Genomic DNA, 12175 nt, shown 5'->3' with positions numbered 1-12175 from the left:
TTATCAGGTGCAAGCGCTGCACACCTCTGAGGCTCCCAGGTGCACGTCATGGGTCACTGAAATAACTTCACGTGTTGGGATTGCCCCGTGTGCTGCACCCCAAGCACTGAGGTGCAAAGGGCCAATGTACGGCACGGGTGTCTCGTTCTCTGTGTCGCTCAGCCAGTGATTGGAAGCTCCTTCTCTCTCTAGGGAGAAAATGTTGGGTTCCTGCCAGAAAAGCCAAAGCAGCAAGGCACTTGGCTCCATTAGCGCAGCAGGGGCAGAGGATGATGGCCAGCTTTAGCACCAATATTTCTGGTAGTCGCAGGTCTGGAAGCACCCGTGACATTGGAGCCTGCTGAGGAGAAATCGCTGACCGGGGCTCCTGCTGCTTTGGCACCCTGGCACTCCAGCGGGGGCTGTTGCACGGGGGACATGGTTAGTGCAGGGTGCAGCTAATGCACGGGTGGGGAAAAAAGTGAGCCCTGCGGGGCACACATCACCCCTCTGTTCTGTGCTGGCTTCCCCTGCCTCCTGGGGCTCACTCCTGTTTGGTAAAGGCCCAGCGTTCCCAAACCGGGTAGTGGCGCTGACAGCATCTTCCTGCCTCTGTTTTCAGAAGTGCCTGAGCAACCATCCTGGAGAGGCTGTTGCTGGAGGGGTTTTAACTGTTGAGTTTGCACTGACTGATCCGAGGTTTGTTAACTTTCAGGACATGCGGGTGCTGGCTTCTTCCCTACCAGGAGCCTCTGGGGAGGACGGTAAGCTGAAGGAGAGCGGCCAGGAGAACACAGGTATTTACTGACAGTTTTCAGGCTGGGCACGGGTCACTTCAATCCTGGTGGGTTGTGTGGGCAGCTGCGTCTGCGTCTTATCTTTGCTCTGCGGATTTATGTCTTCGGAAGCTGCCCAAAGACGAAGGGGAAAGGCGCTTTGAATCGACAGGTATGGAGCTAGTTCAGGTCACCTTCAGAAGGCACCCAGATTCGGCCTGTAGGTTCATGCATTTCTCACCGACTCCAGGCAGCTGAGCTCCCTGAGCACGGCCAGGCCTTTCTGCTCTGCTTAATGGCCTGCCATAATTGGGACCCGTCACTAGTGGGTAAGTCCCTTCCAGTAGCACGCTCAGCAGTGGCTGACACCCGCTGCCTGGCTGCACTCTCGTCTTTCCAAAAGGAGATGTGTGTGGGGAACACTTCTTGTTTTGTATTGTTTAAATATGGGCTGGAGAAATGGATCTTGCTCTTGGATAAGTTTGTAATAGCCCTTAGTTCCCGATGAAGTGCGTTCCACAGTGTTCGACGGGTCCAGTTAAACCTCTCTCCTGCACGGAGGAGCGCTACACGACACGATGGCAGCCGTCAGTCCTTCCAGACCATGGTGTGTGCGTGAGAGGTCACGAGACCTTCAGCACATGCCTAGGCAGGAGTATGGAGTACTGGAGGCTGCCCGGACAGCGCTACATGTATAATATGATATTTTCTGTGCTACTAAAGGGATGCTCTGCAGCCTTCTGAACCAGCTGGACTTCCCTAAGCACTGAAGACTTCATGCCTGCATGTACCAGATTGCTGCAGCCCATCTGAAAGGGGACGAGGCCTAAATAACTGAGGCCGGGGCATTGCTTAACGAGACGGAGTTGCCTAGCCGGAGATGGTACAGAGCAACAGGCTTGACTTCGGGGGGGATTCCCTGAAATCCCATACCAGCAGGCAAAGGTATCATGTAGGAGCAGACATCCAGAGAGCTCAGCAGTGGGAGCTGGAAGAAAACCACCCTTCCCTATCTTGCTTGGTGGCCTAAGCCGTGTTGTTAAATTTGTCCACCCCTTTGGCTGACTTTTGAAGCACCATGATGCCTTATGTGGCATCGTCCTCTGCAGCTTTTTTTTATTGTGGGATGGGGAAAGAGGAGGACTTAGAGCAAAGACAGGTGGGCAGATGCAGGCTAAATGCATTTATCTTTGAGTCTCTCAAGTGTCAGTGGGCAAAGTCTAGTTCTTTCTCACCCTGTTCTGCTGGAAGCTTGTATCCGTGTTATCACAGTTGCGAGGTTTGGAAAATGTACGCGATTCTCTCTAGCCAGAAGAATAAACCTGCTATCAAGGACTGAGCAAAATAAAGTGTGTGGAGTCACGGATGAGATCCAGGGGTTGTGCCCCATTAAAGGGCCCTTCTTGTTATCTGCAGGTATTGGGCAGGAGCACTGGGATTCTGGCAAGGTGTCAGCCTGGGGCTGGAGGATGTCTGTTCATTCCCTGTTCCCTCCGCCTGATGGAAGGGGGTACCACACTTCCCTTCTCCTCCATCCCCATCCTGTCTCTTGCTTCTCTGCCTCCCCTTCAGCCCTCGGGCTGCCGTGGAGGAGGGTGTTTTTATTTTCCTGTATCTCGCTTTGGCGTGGACCCGAGTTCTGTGCTCCGCAGGTAGGGCCAGGTGGGTATTTGGGATGCCTCTTCTCGAGAGACTTTGAACAGCATCTGAAGCTCCTTCCAGCTTGAAACTGGACCTAGAATCCAAGTATAGAGGTAGCCGTGAATCCAGTTACGTTTTGGACCATCTCCTGTGTAATATGTTGAGAAATATTTTTTTTGAAGGTTGCTCTGTGTGAAAGACCAGTTGCTTATCCAGCATTACCAAAGCAACGAGCTGTTGCTTTCCATGACTCATGAAAAAGCACTCTCTCTAGAATGGCTGAGATCACTGTCTTGGCGAGCTCTAGACATCTGGTTTCCTTAGCAAACAGCGGAGGGGGTGCAAATGGGGATTTCCAAACTTGTTTCTTGGGAAGAGTGGTCTGAAATTTTGGACTGTCTTAGAGCAAAACACTCTCCTTGTAGAAAGACATGCAGCTTTCACATCCCCTTTCATTTTCTGAGTAATTCGTGCTCTGTCTTTACCGAGGGGAAAATGCTAAATAACATGATGTAAAGGGACCCTGTATTTTCCAGACACATGTTGCTCTAAGCAAATGAGCATAGAAAGTAGAACAAGTTTTTTTGAGCAAATAGTCTCTAGGTTTTTGGGGGTTTTTTTAGAGGCACGGGGTAGGTGCTATAGAGATAGCAAGGAAGAGAAACCACAGCTGTGGTGATGTAACAGTTTGCTCAAGGACCGGGTAGTTGATTGATCACAGCATTTCTCTAAGTAGGGTACACATAGCCCTGGAGTGATGCCCCAAGCCTCTAGAGCAGGGACGGGCAAAATGTGGCTCGCGGACTGGATGCGGCCCGCCAGGCTATTCTGTCCGGCCCACAGGGCTCCTAAAAATGTAGAAAATTAATATTTACCTGCCCCTGGCTGCCTGTCATGCAGCCCTTGATGGCTTGCCAAAACTCAGTAAGTGGCCCTCCACCCAAAATAATTGCCCGCCCCTGCTCTAGAGGGTACATGAGGGAAAGGAAAGTAGAAGAAAGAGGAATATAAGTGGAGGGGAAAGAAAGTGAAGAAAAACACAACAGTTTTTTAGATGGTTGGAGAAGCTCCAATGCGGTGGAAAGACCAAGTGGTTTTTTGGGTTTTCTTTTACCTATTATCCATAACAGAGAATGATAACTGCCCACTGTAGGATAACCAACTTACAAGGGGGTACATGACCCCGAAAAGTGAGAACCACTGGCTTAGCAGATTGTGAGTTGAAGGGATCTGGCTGGAGGAAAGTGTGTGTGTGTGTGTGTTGCAGTGTTATGTCAGTACATGCGTTTCTTTTTCTTTTCTCTTTATATATGTCTTGGTTCCCACTCTCTCTCTCTCTCTCTCTCTTTCTCTCTTTTTTTTTCTGCTTATGTGAAAGCAGTGCTACTCATGCCAGCCACTTCTCTAAGGTGGACAAGGGTGAGTGGGAGGAGGAGGCGGAGGACTTTGGCTTGTGCAGGGTCACAGGATCCTTCTCAGACTGGTTTCACTTCGGCAGCCACTGGAAAGCAGCTGCCTCCAAGCGGAAAATCGGCTGGGACACAGAGTGCAGCGGCCGTCTGCAGCGACTTGGATCAAGCAGCAGAAGAGGAGGGGTCTAGGTAGGCAGAAAGCAATTTCTTGAATGAGGATCCAGAGTATTCGGTTTACCGCCTCTGTCTTGCTGGAGACTGAAACGCGGCAGCCGCACCAGGCTTGGGACTGGGTTTTCAGAGACCATGCACGTAGCCTCACTAGCCAGCTTCAAATCTTTAACTGCAGTCGACTGAAATCTTGTTCTGCGTGTGGCTTCTGCTAGTCCTTTAACTGGCTAACCGCTCCTAAGCGGCTGTGCCCAGTGTGTTACTGAAAGGCACCAGGCAGTCCCTCCCCTCTTACTGGTTTCGGGGACTCTTTTCTGCCATCCAGCAAGCAAAAGCTTAGCAGTGAACAATGTCACTGAGCAGGTTTGTGCTTACTTCCTTGTAATGTCAAAAATGAGAATTCAGAAACGTAGCAGCATTTGCCAGCAAAGAACAACGCCGTTTCCTCTTCGTACTCGTGTGCATATCCTGCAAGTCGGGAACAGCCGCTGCCTATCATCTTGGCCCGGGCAGCTCGTGGGAAGCCAATTTTTTTTTCTTTAAAAACTGGTGGGGCCAGAGTTTCAGTTGTTGGGGGGTGTCTCTCCAGTCACTGCTATACCAGCTCCCACCAGCTTTGAATCCAGCCCTTGGTAGGCGGCCTTAAAACACAGCGCTCAAGAAGCACATTTTAATTCCCCTCCTGCCAGGGATTGCTCTTCAAGCTGTTCTCCTGCTTTCCTCCAAACCTATTTTTGGGGAAATGTGATGATCTTAGCAGGTGTAGACACCCTGATTAAGCCTCTCAAGAGCCTGGCGACGGAAAGAAGCACAGTTGTGCTGAGTGATTATTATTGTTACTAGCACCGTGATAATGCCTGGAAGTCTGACGCTTGGACTAGGGCCCCGTGGTGCTAGGTGCTGCACATGGAATGGCTTGGCTTGCTTTGTCACCTCTGTCTTGTAGGAGTCTCGTAGGCCAGTGTCAATGCGGAGTAGTGCCAGTGAAGTCTGTCGAGTTAATCTCAGGACCCGCTGTGCCTTCCTTGCCTCACTGGTGTGAGGAACTCCACTTGGCTGAGCCCCACACCTATTGTTGCTGGGTACCTAGGATAGCCAAGATGGAAGTACATGGGATGGCAGGAGTGGTTTCACATCACTGGTGCTCTGCCACTGCAGTACTTGTATCCCTCAGCGTCACGGCACTGTAGGCCTATCTTCTGAGAAGTGCATAGCTGTGCAAGGCTAGGTCCCTCCAGTACATTTGCCGCCAGGAGCCTGCGGTGTTGCTCCTCGCAGGCTGGCCCTGAACGGGACGCAGAGCATCCACCTTGCACAGCTGGAACTCGCTCTTTGAGCTTTACTGTAGCTCTACCCTATGTCGCACTGAAATGAATGGGAGGTAGCCATCCAAATGCCTCTAAGCACCATGCATCTTCCTCCTGTGGCTCTGGAGCTGAGTCTCGTGCCAGCTGCGAAGGGTCGGAGGGACCCTTATGACAGCTGGAGACTGTGGGCCATCCCAGGTCCAGCGTCCTGGCTGCAGGGAGAGGGGGATCCCAGTAGAGACTGCTGTGGCTCCTCAGTCCTACCTGAAGGACACCTATGCATGGGTGGGGGGGTCCTTCAATGGTCAGCTAAGCCATATTCCTGGCTGCCTTGCTCTGTAGTGCCCCTGCACCCTGGCCCTCTAGGTCCCCTTTCACTGGTGCTGAAACCTGTAGTCCTGATTTCCCATTGTGGTTCTCGATACCCGGGCTGGGTGGGTGCTAAGCCCTGCTGTGCATGGGATGTGTGTTTCACCCACTCTGCTAAGGTGTAAATGATCTTCACAGACCAGCATCAAGCACATAAACCTTAAAAACCGCAAGGGAGTGAATACAGCCCTCACCTCTTGCTGACAGCGACAGGCACTTGATTATGGGGCAAAGTCTACTGTCTTTTTCAAGATAAACTGCACGGGGCAGCCTCTAACACAGCCTGTAAGACAAACACATCCCAGCCCCTGATAGCCCTACTCACATGAGTAGGGCTAACTGGTCTGAGCAATCTCACTAGCTAATTATGCAAAGCAACGTTTAAAGGCTTGGGGCCTACTTCTAAGCATAGAAAAAAGGCTGGAGTCACCAAGTAACGACCAGCTATGGCCTGCATACATGTTGTGCTGAGCTGGCTAGAGCGTGGGCATGCGGCAGTGCCACGACAGGACCGATTCTGGACTGTGTGTCCTGGGCTTTGCACTGCTAAATCACCCTTGCAGAGTTTCCAGGGCTCAGAGGCTCGTGGTTTCTGCGATGCTCTGGTCCTGCTATTGCTGGGAAGATGAGAGGCGTGACTTAGCACAGTGATTCTCAGCCTTTTTGGATGTGAGGCATCTCTCCATAATACTTGTGAATTGAGTGGCTCCTGGGTTCAAAAGCTAATTTATATCCTACAGTGGGTACCTCATTGCAGAGGTGCTGGGCAATGCGGCTGGAGGATAATTTAGGCGGGGACAAGCCTGAGCCTGCGTTTCTCTACTTAACTTATCTGCTTATCTCCTCCCATCTTGTCACACCCTTCAAAGGATCTGGCGGCACAGTAAGGTATCCAGCATCCTGGTTGAGAATCACGGACTTAGCAACACAGGAGCGCAGCGTTAAGTGGCCAGGGGGTGACTACAGTATTAATAGATTAAACCAGTGGTGCCCAACTCATTCAACCCTGCAGGCCACATCTGGTGCACGGGGCTGCCTGTGAATCTCGAAATTTGGTGGCAGGGCAAGTGGTGGCAGGATTAATTGCCACAGCTCTGGGAGCTGCTGCAATTACCACTTCCACCACTCCCCACACTGCCAAATTTCTGGACCCGTGGTGGCCCCACAGGCCAGATGACATGGTTTTGTGAGCTGGATCCAACCTGTGGGACATATTTTGGATTCAGCTCTATGCACTGCATAGGCTAAGCTCACGTGCTAGTGGAAAGGACTATTCTATAGGCTGTGACCATCTCTGCACAGCAGCCCTGCCTCTTCCTTCCAGCAAAAAGCCAGACAAATGGACTACAGCAAAGACATCCCTGTGCTGTTACAGAGGCTGTACCTTGCTCAGCTTTTGCTTGCCCTGCTACATCTCTGCTGGACCAGCACCTCGGCAGGTCGAAACTGGGTAATTCTAAGGTGTGGGACTACGTCAGCGTGCACGTATGGAGGCTCTGGCCCCTTGACTCAGAGAAATTCTTGCTTTATTCTAGTGTAAGTGGGAGCAAAATCTGGCGTGCAAAGTATAATCTGCTTTACTGCTCTAGTATATTATTCCCCTGAACCTTTTAAGAGCATTGCTTGATGCAGCAGCTTCTTATTAAATTGCAGTGCTGATAACTATTACTCCTGCCCTGGTTAGTGGCATGCTTACAGCTCTCTCAAAATCCGAGACTTGCAACAGCGTGTAGTGCAAATTGCCCAGACCTCACCTAGCTAGACCTAAATACTCGGAGGCCAAGCAATAGAGCAAGTACAAAGCGTGTTTGATCAGTGCCTCAGTAACGCCAGCGCGTGCACGCATCTGGGAGCTTTTAGAAGTTGAAAGCCATGTGGATACAAGTTGTTCTTCAGACAGTTTCCATTCTTTTTGGCTTCCTTTGCTCGTGGTGCATTCACTCCTGTTTGGTACCAGCATTTTGCATTGCCAGGAACATAACTCAGATAACCTACGTGCAGTGAAATGTTGTCAAGGGGGTAGTGACCTCCTAAAATAACCATAGAAGCAAAGCCTACATGTTTCATTACAATGTGGGAGATAATTATCCTGTGACTAAGCACAAAGGCTTAAGCTGGAGAAAGTCCCATTAGATCATTTATTCCATCTCCTTGCCAGTATGTGACGGCTTTGTACAGAATATTTTCTCATGCTGCAGAGGGTACAAGGAACAATTTTGTAAACCGGTGCTGTGTTCAGCATATGCATGCAAGGGAACAACATATGCATGCAAGGGAACAACTCTGTGCATGTGAATACTCATGCATGGCATTGATAGGGGCTTGCAACTCTGGACCAAAACAAGCCAGATCAGTGTGTGTCCAGTATGCAGTACCTGTTCCCACCTGCTCCTTATGCTCATAGGTGTCCCATTGATTTATGGAAGTTAAAGTTGTGCAGCTATTAGCCTGTAGGACTTTTTTACACTCTGGAACAGTGATTCTCAACCAAGGTGCCTTGAGATCCTTTCAAGGGTGCCACACAATGTTAGCACCGGTAGGTTGACAAACATGATGTACGAGAGAAACCCAAAGATTTCAAATAGAAATCCATAGCTGCGGTCTTGCCAAGTTCTTTGCAGCGGAACAAACTGCTCTATATTATTTTTCTTTAGGCAAAAAAAGAGTGAAAACTAGGAGCTGGCATTTTCCAAGGGGGACTCGAGTCTATCCAGAGATGCTTCGCATCTAAAGGCTGAGAACCACAGCTCTAGAAAGAAATGAGCTTTGCCTCTTTGAAGGCGGTGGGTATGAACTTCTCAGTGAGGGAGGGTCAGTCCGCCAGCCGTCTGCACATCTCAGTGTGCTGTGATTTGTGAAGCTACTGAAGAGGCTCTTGTAAGATGTCAGAAAGGTGCAGGTAGGAATGCTGTTGTTACGGCAAGGGGAGTAGGGCTGGAATTGCTGGTGGCAGCAGAGGGATTTGTGCACAGTTTAATTTGTTATGCTGCTTGCAGCGCTGAACTTCTGCACTCTTGTCTGTCTGTCTGTCTGTCTATCTCACCTCTGTGTGTTCTTACTTTTAATTATATAATTTCCTCCAAAATCAGTCATGCTGCTGTCTGGGCTAGCTCCAGCAAGATGCTAACTGCAGTGACAGCAGAGTGCGCTCAGCTCCTGCCAAGACTGAGCTCAGACACTTGTACATAGAGGGGCTGGTTCCCTTCTCACTTGGGTCTTGGCTCAAGATAGATCCTCCTGCACCGTCCTAGCTCCCACCAGGGGACAGAAACAGTTGGCTTAAATTTAGGCCTGGGGTGAAGTTCTTTCCCGAACCAAGACCTCTACCAGTTTTTGCATCGGCATAACTCCACTAGTTTTAGCAGAGCTGCACCCCTGATATGTGCAGGCTAAGTGCAATCACAGCTGGGCTACTTAAACCTGGCTTATGGCATGGAAAGCAGTCAGGGGAGCAAAAGCATCTAACTAGTTTATAAAGATCATTACATTATATATACATATAGATAGATATATCATATGCACGTCTGTGTATTAGAACACCCAATATTTATAAATACATAGTCATACACAACATATATCTATCAGCCTGTAGATATCTATAGATATATCAACTATATGTCTGTGCATATATATAGACATAATACATTTACACACGCACATATTTATAAATATATAATACAATATATAGCATTTAATTTTTAGCCCAAGAGAAAAATCACCTCATTGGAGAGATGCACAAGGCTGGCAGTCCCCAGTAATGAACAGCATTAAGTGCTCAACAGGAAAGAGGACACGGAGAATGGAAATCATTTGTACCGAGAGAGTTCTCATTTCCACTGCCGGGTTGATGAACAGTTGGAGAGGCGGCTCTTTCATGTTGTTCGTCACAGCACTACAATCCTTTTCTTCCCCCATCTAGGCCTGTTTGCCTGTACAAATGCTTTCTTGGAATCTGAAAATAACCATGAACTTCAAAGCACTGAACAAAAAATAATCAGCTCATCCTCACCATGCCCTAGGCCTGGCTTTCTGAGGTGCTGCTCTAAGGGGGCTCAGGAAGGGGAGCTGAGAATTGTTTGCTGCTTTGGAAAAGCAGGGTACTTAAGGACTGGTCCAAAGCCCATCCAAGTCGGCGGGGGTCTTCCTCTTGGTTGTAAAGGAATTTGGATCAAGCTTTTCTGGAATTGTTGGAATGTCTGATTTTAGGAAATTGCTTGGCCTTAGGATCTCCTTTTGTGGAGAATATGATGGCACCTTCAGGGCATATGTAAGGGGTACCAGCACATCACTTTACTGGCCCTTGCCCTGAATGAGGAGTCTTTGTAGTGCTTACTACAGATTCTCCCCTTCCACCTTCCAGGGTTTTTTTTTTCCTGAGCTCAGTTCAGTTTTTGCATCCTGAGGCAGCATTCAGCGTGTAGCCTGTTGCACAGTTTCCTGTGGCCGGGCGGGCTGCCTGCCAAAAACCAAGGGCATTCACTCCTAGCTAGGGCTGCAGTTGTCTCTAGTGCTTTAGAAGCAAATGGAAACCTCCAGTGTTGGCTCCTCTCTCAGGTCCATTTGCTTTCCAGAGCATCTTGATTTATTTAACCCCCTGCCAAAGCCTCAAATCAGGGCCTAGAAAGCGCACCCTGAAGATGTGGCTTTTCCGCTGCCTGTTTTTAGCTCCTTGGTGCAAAATGGTACGTCTGGGGAAGGGGGCAAAAGTGGTGTCCACAGGCCCATTGAGAGAAACAGCCACCCTCCCACACCCAGCCAGCCTGCCCTCCAGAAAGCAGCCCCAGAGGGAGCCAGGCAGCTCGTGAATGAAGCGCAGGACAGGGGACTGGGTGATTTTGGAGAGGAAAGTTGGATTTGGGTTTAAGGCACCGGGTCATGAATCCTTTGTGTGTACTGACATGGGGCACTTCCATTACCAGAACCTGTCTCATCCTCTCAAATGCTATTTATCACTGTGCAGTAGGGCAGTGCTCTGTATTCCTGTTTTTAGATGTGAACAGAAGCTGTGAGCAGCTAGGGGACTTGCCCAAGGTCAGGCAGGACACCGGTGGCGGAGCAGGGAACGGCAGCTGAGTCTCGAGTCCTCTCATTGTGACGCTGCCCTTTTTGTCTGGAAGACCGGGCTTCTGTTCCCATATTTCTGGCCTGGCCTCTGTGAGCAAACCATTTGGCTGACCCTGTGCCAAAATTACCCATCCACAGAGGTGGGATGATGCCTTCTTCCATCACAGGGGTTTGTGAGTTAATGTTGAATATGCCTTATATCTGTGGCGGCCCACCTTTTTGACAGCCATGCCACAGGTTAAGCCCCATGTCGTCCCTGAGTGCCCTCCAGTCCCCTTTCCCTGCCTGCTCTGCTTGTGCCCCCTTCCCGATCTGCCACGTGCCACGCACGGAGGCTGCCTGTGCCACTTGTGACACACATGTCACAGGGGGCCACCCCTGCCTGGCATAAAGATGATGGAGAGGTGGTAACCCACACACAGGGTCCAGCAGATCAGTCCCCATTAAGGGTCAGCTTCTCTGCATGACTTCACTGGATTCTCTGTGTTTTGCACCGGAAAAACCTTTTCATTCCTCCGGTGCCTCAGTTTCCCTGCTGTTAAAATGGGAACGCTGACTTGAGCTCCTCTTTATCAGAACATCATGAGATTTGTACATACAATATGCCGAGTACTGGGGTTCTGCTGTGAACATTGCCACAGATTTCCTGTGGGTCATGGGTGCTCAGGTTTGTGACTTGTCCGAAATAGTGAGAGTTTGGCTTGAGAGGCCTCCGTTCTCTGCTTTTCGAAAAGGACTGAGCACCCACTGCTCTGCCTGAACTCACCGGGAGCCTTACGCCCAGCACCTCTGAAAACAAGGCATTCTCCATCCTTGGCAAAATCTTTGAAAAAATTATCAAGGCTCACATTTGCGAGAGCCCGGCAGGACAAATTATGCTGAGGGGAAACCAGCACGGGTTTGTGGCAGGCAGATCGTGCCTGACCAATCTAGTCTCTTTTTATGACCAGGTTACGAAATGCCTGGACACAGGAGGAGGGGTGGATGTCGTATACTTAGACTTCAGGAAGGCCTTCGATACGGTATCCCACCCCATACTGGTGAACAAGCTAAGAGGCTGTGACTTGGATGACTACACAGTCCGGTGGGTGGCAAATTGGCTGGAGGGCCGCACCCAGAGAGTCGTGGTGGATGGGTCGGTTTCGACCTGGAAGGGTGTGGGCAGTGGGGTCCCGCAGGGCTCGGTCCTTGGACCGATACTCTTTAATGTCTTCATCAGTGACTTGGACGAGGGAGTGAAGTGTACTCTGTCCAAGTCTGCAGATGACACAAAGCTATGGGGAGATGTGGACACGCCGGAGGGCAGGGAACAGCTGCAAGCAGACCTGGACAGGCTGGACAAGTGGGCAGAAAACAACAGAATGCAGTTCAACAAGGAGAAATGCAAAGTGCTGCACCTAGGGAGGAAAAATGTCCAGCACACCTACAGCCTAGGAAATGACCTGCTGGGTGGCAC

At 50.1% G+C, this 12175-nt stretch overlaps 1 protein-coding gene across 5 annotated transcripts in view; it reads left to right on the top strand.

Annotated features, from left to right (window-relative positions):
- Positions 1–298: 298 nt before the first annotated feature.
- Positions 299–12175, top strand: part of LOC102368863 (mitogen-activated protein kinase kinase kinase 3-like) — a 92952-nt gene continuing 81075 nt past the window's right edge. For 2 of the 5 annotated variants that reach the window (XM_006022953.3, XM_006022952.3), the window contains exons 1-2: positions 299–420; positions 695–776. The gene's annotated coding sequence lies outside the window, so the exon portion shown is untranslated. Of the gene's footprint in view, positions 421–694; positions 777–1478; positions 1701–3894; positions 3998–12175 lie in introns of all 5 variants that reach the window. The other 3 variants (XM_025203363.1, XM_025203364.1, XM_025203365.1) reach the window with 3 other exon arrangements.

This window comes from Alligator sinensis, unplaced genomic scaffold (assembly GCF_000455745.1).
Source record: "Alligator sinensis unplaced genomic scaffold, ASM45574v1 scaffold885_1, whole genome shotgun sequence".
In the NCBI taxonomy this organism is placed as follows: Eukaryota; Metazoa; Chordata; order Crocodylia; family Alligatoridae; genus Alligator; species Alligator sinensis.
Note: the sequence above shows the minus strand (reverse complement) of the source record. Positions and strands in the feature narration are given on the sequence as shown.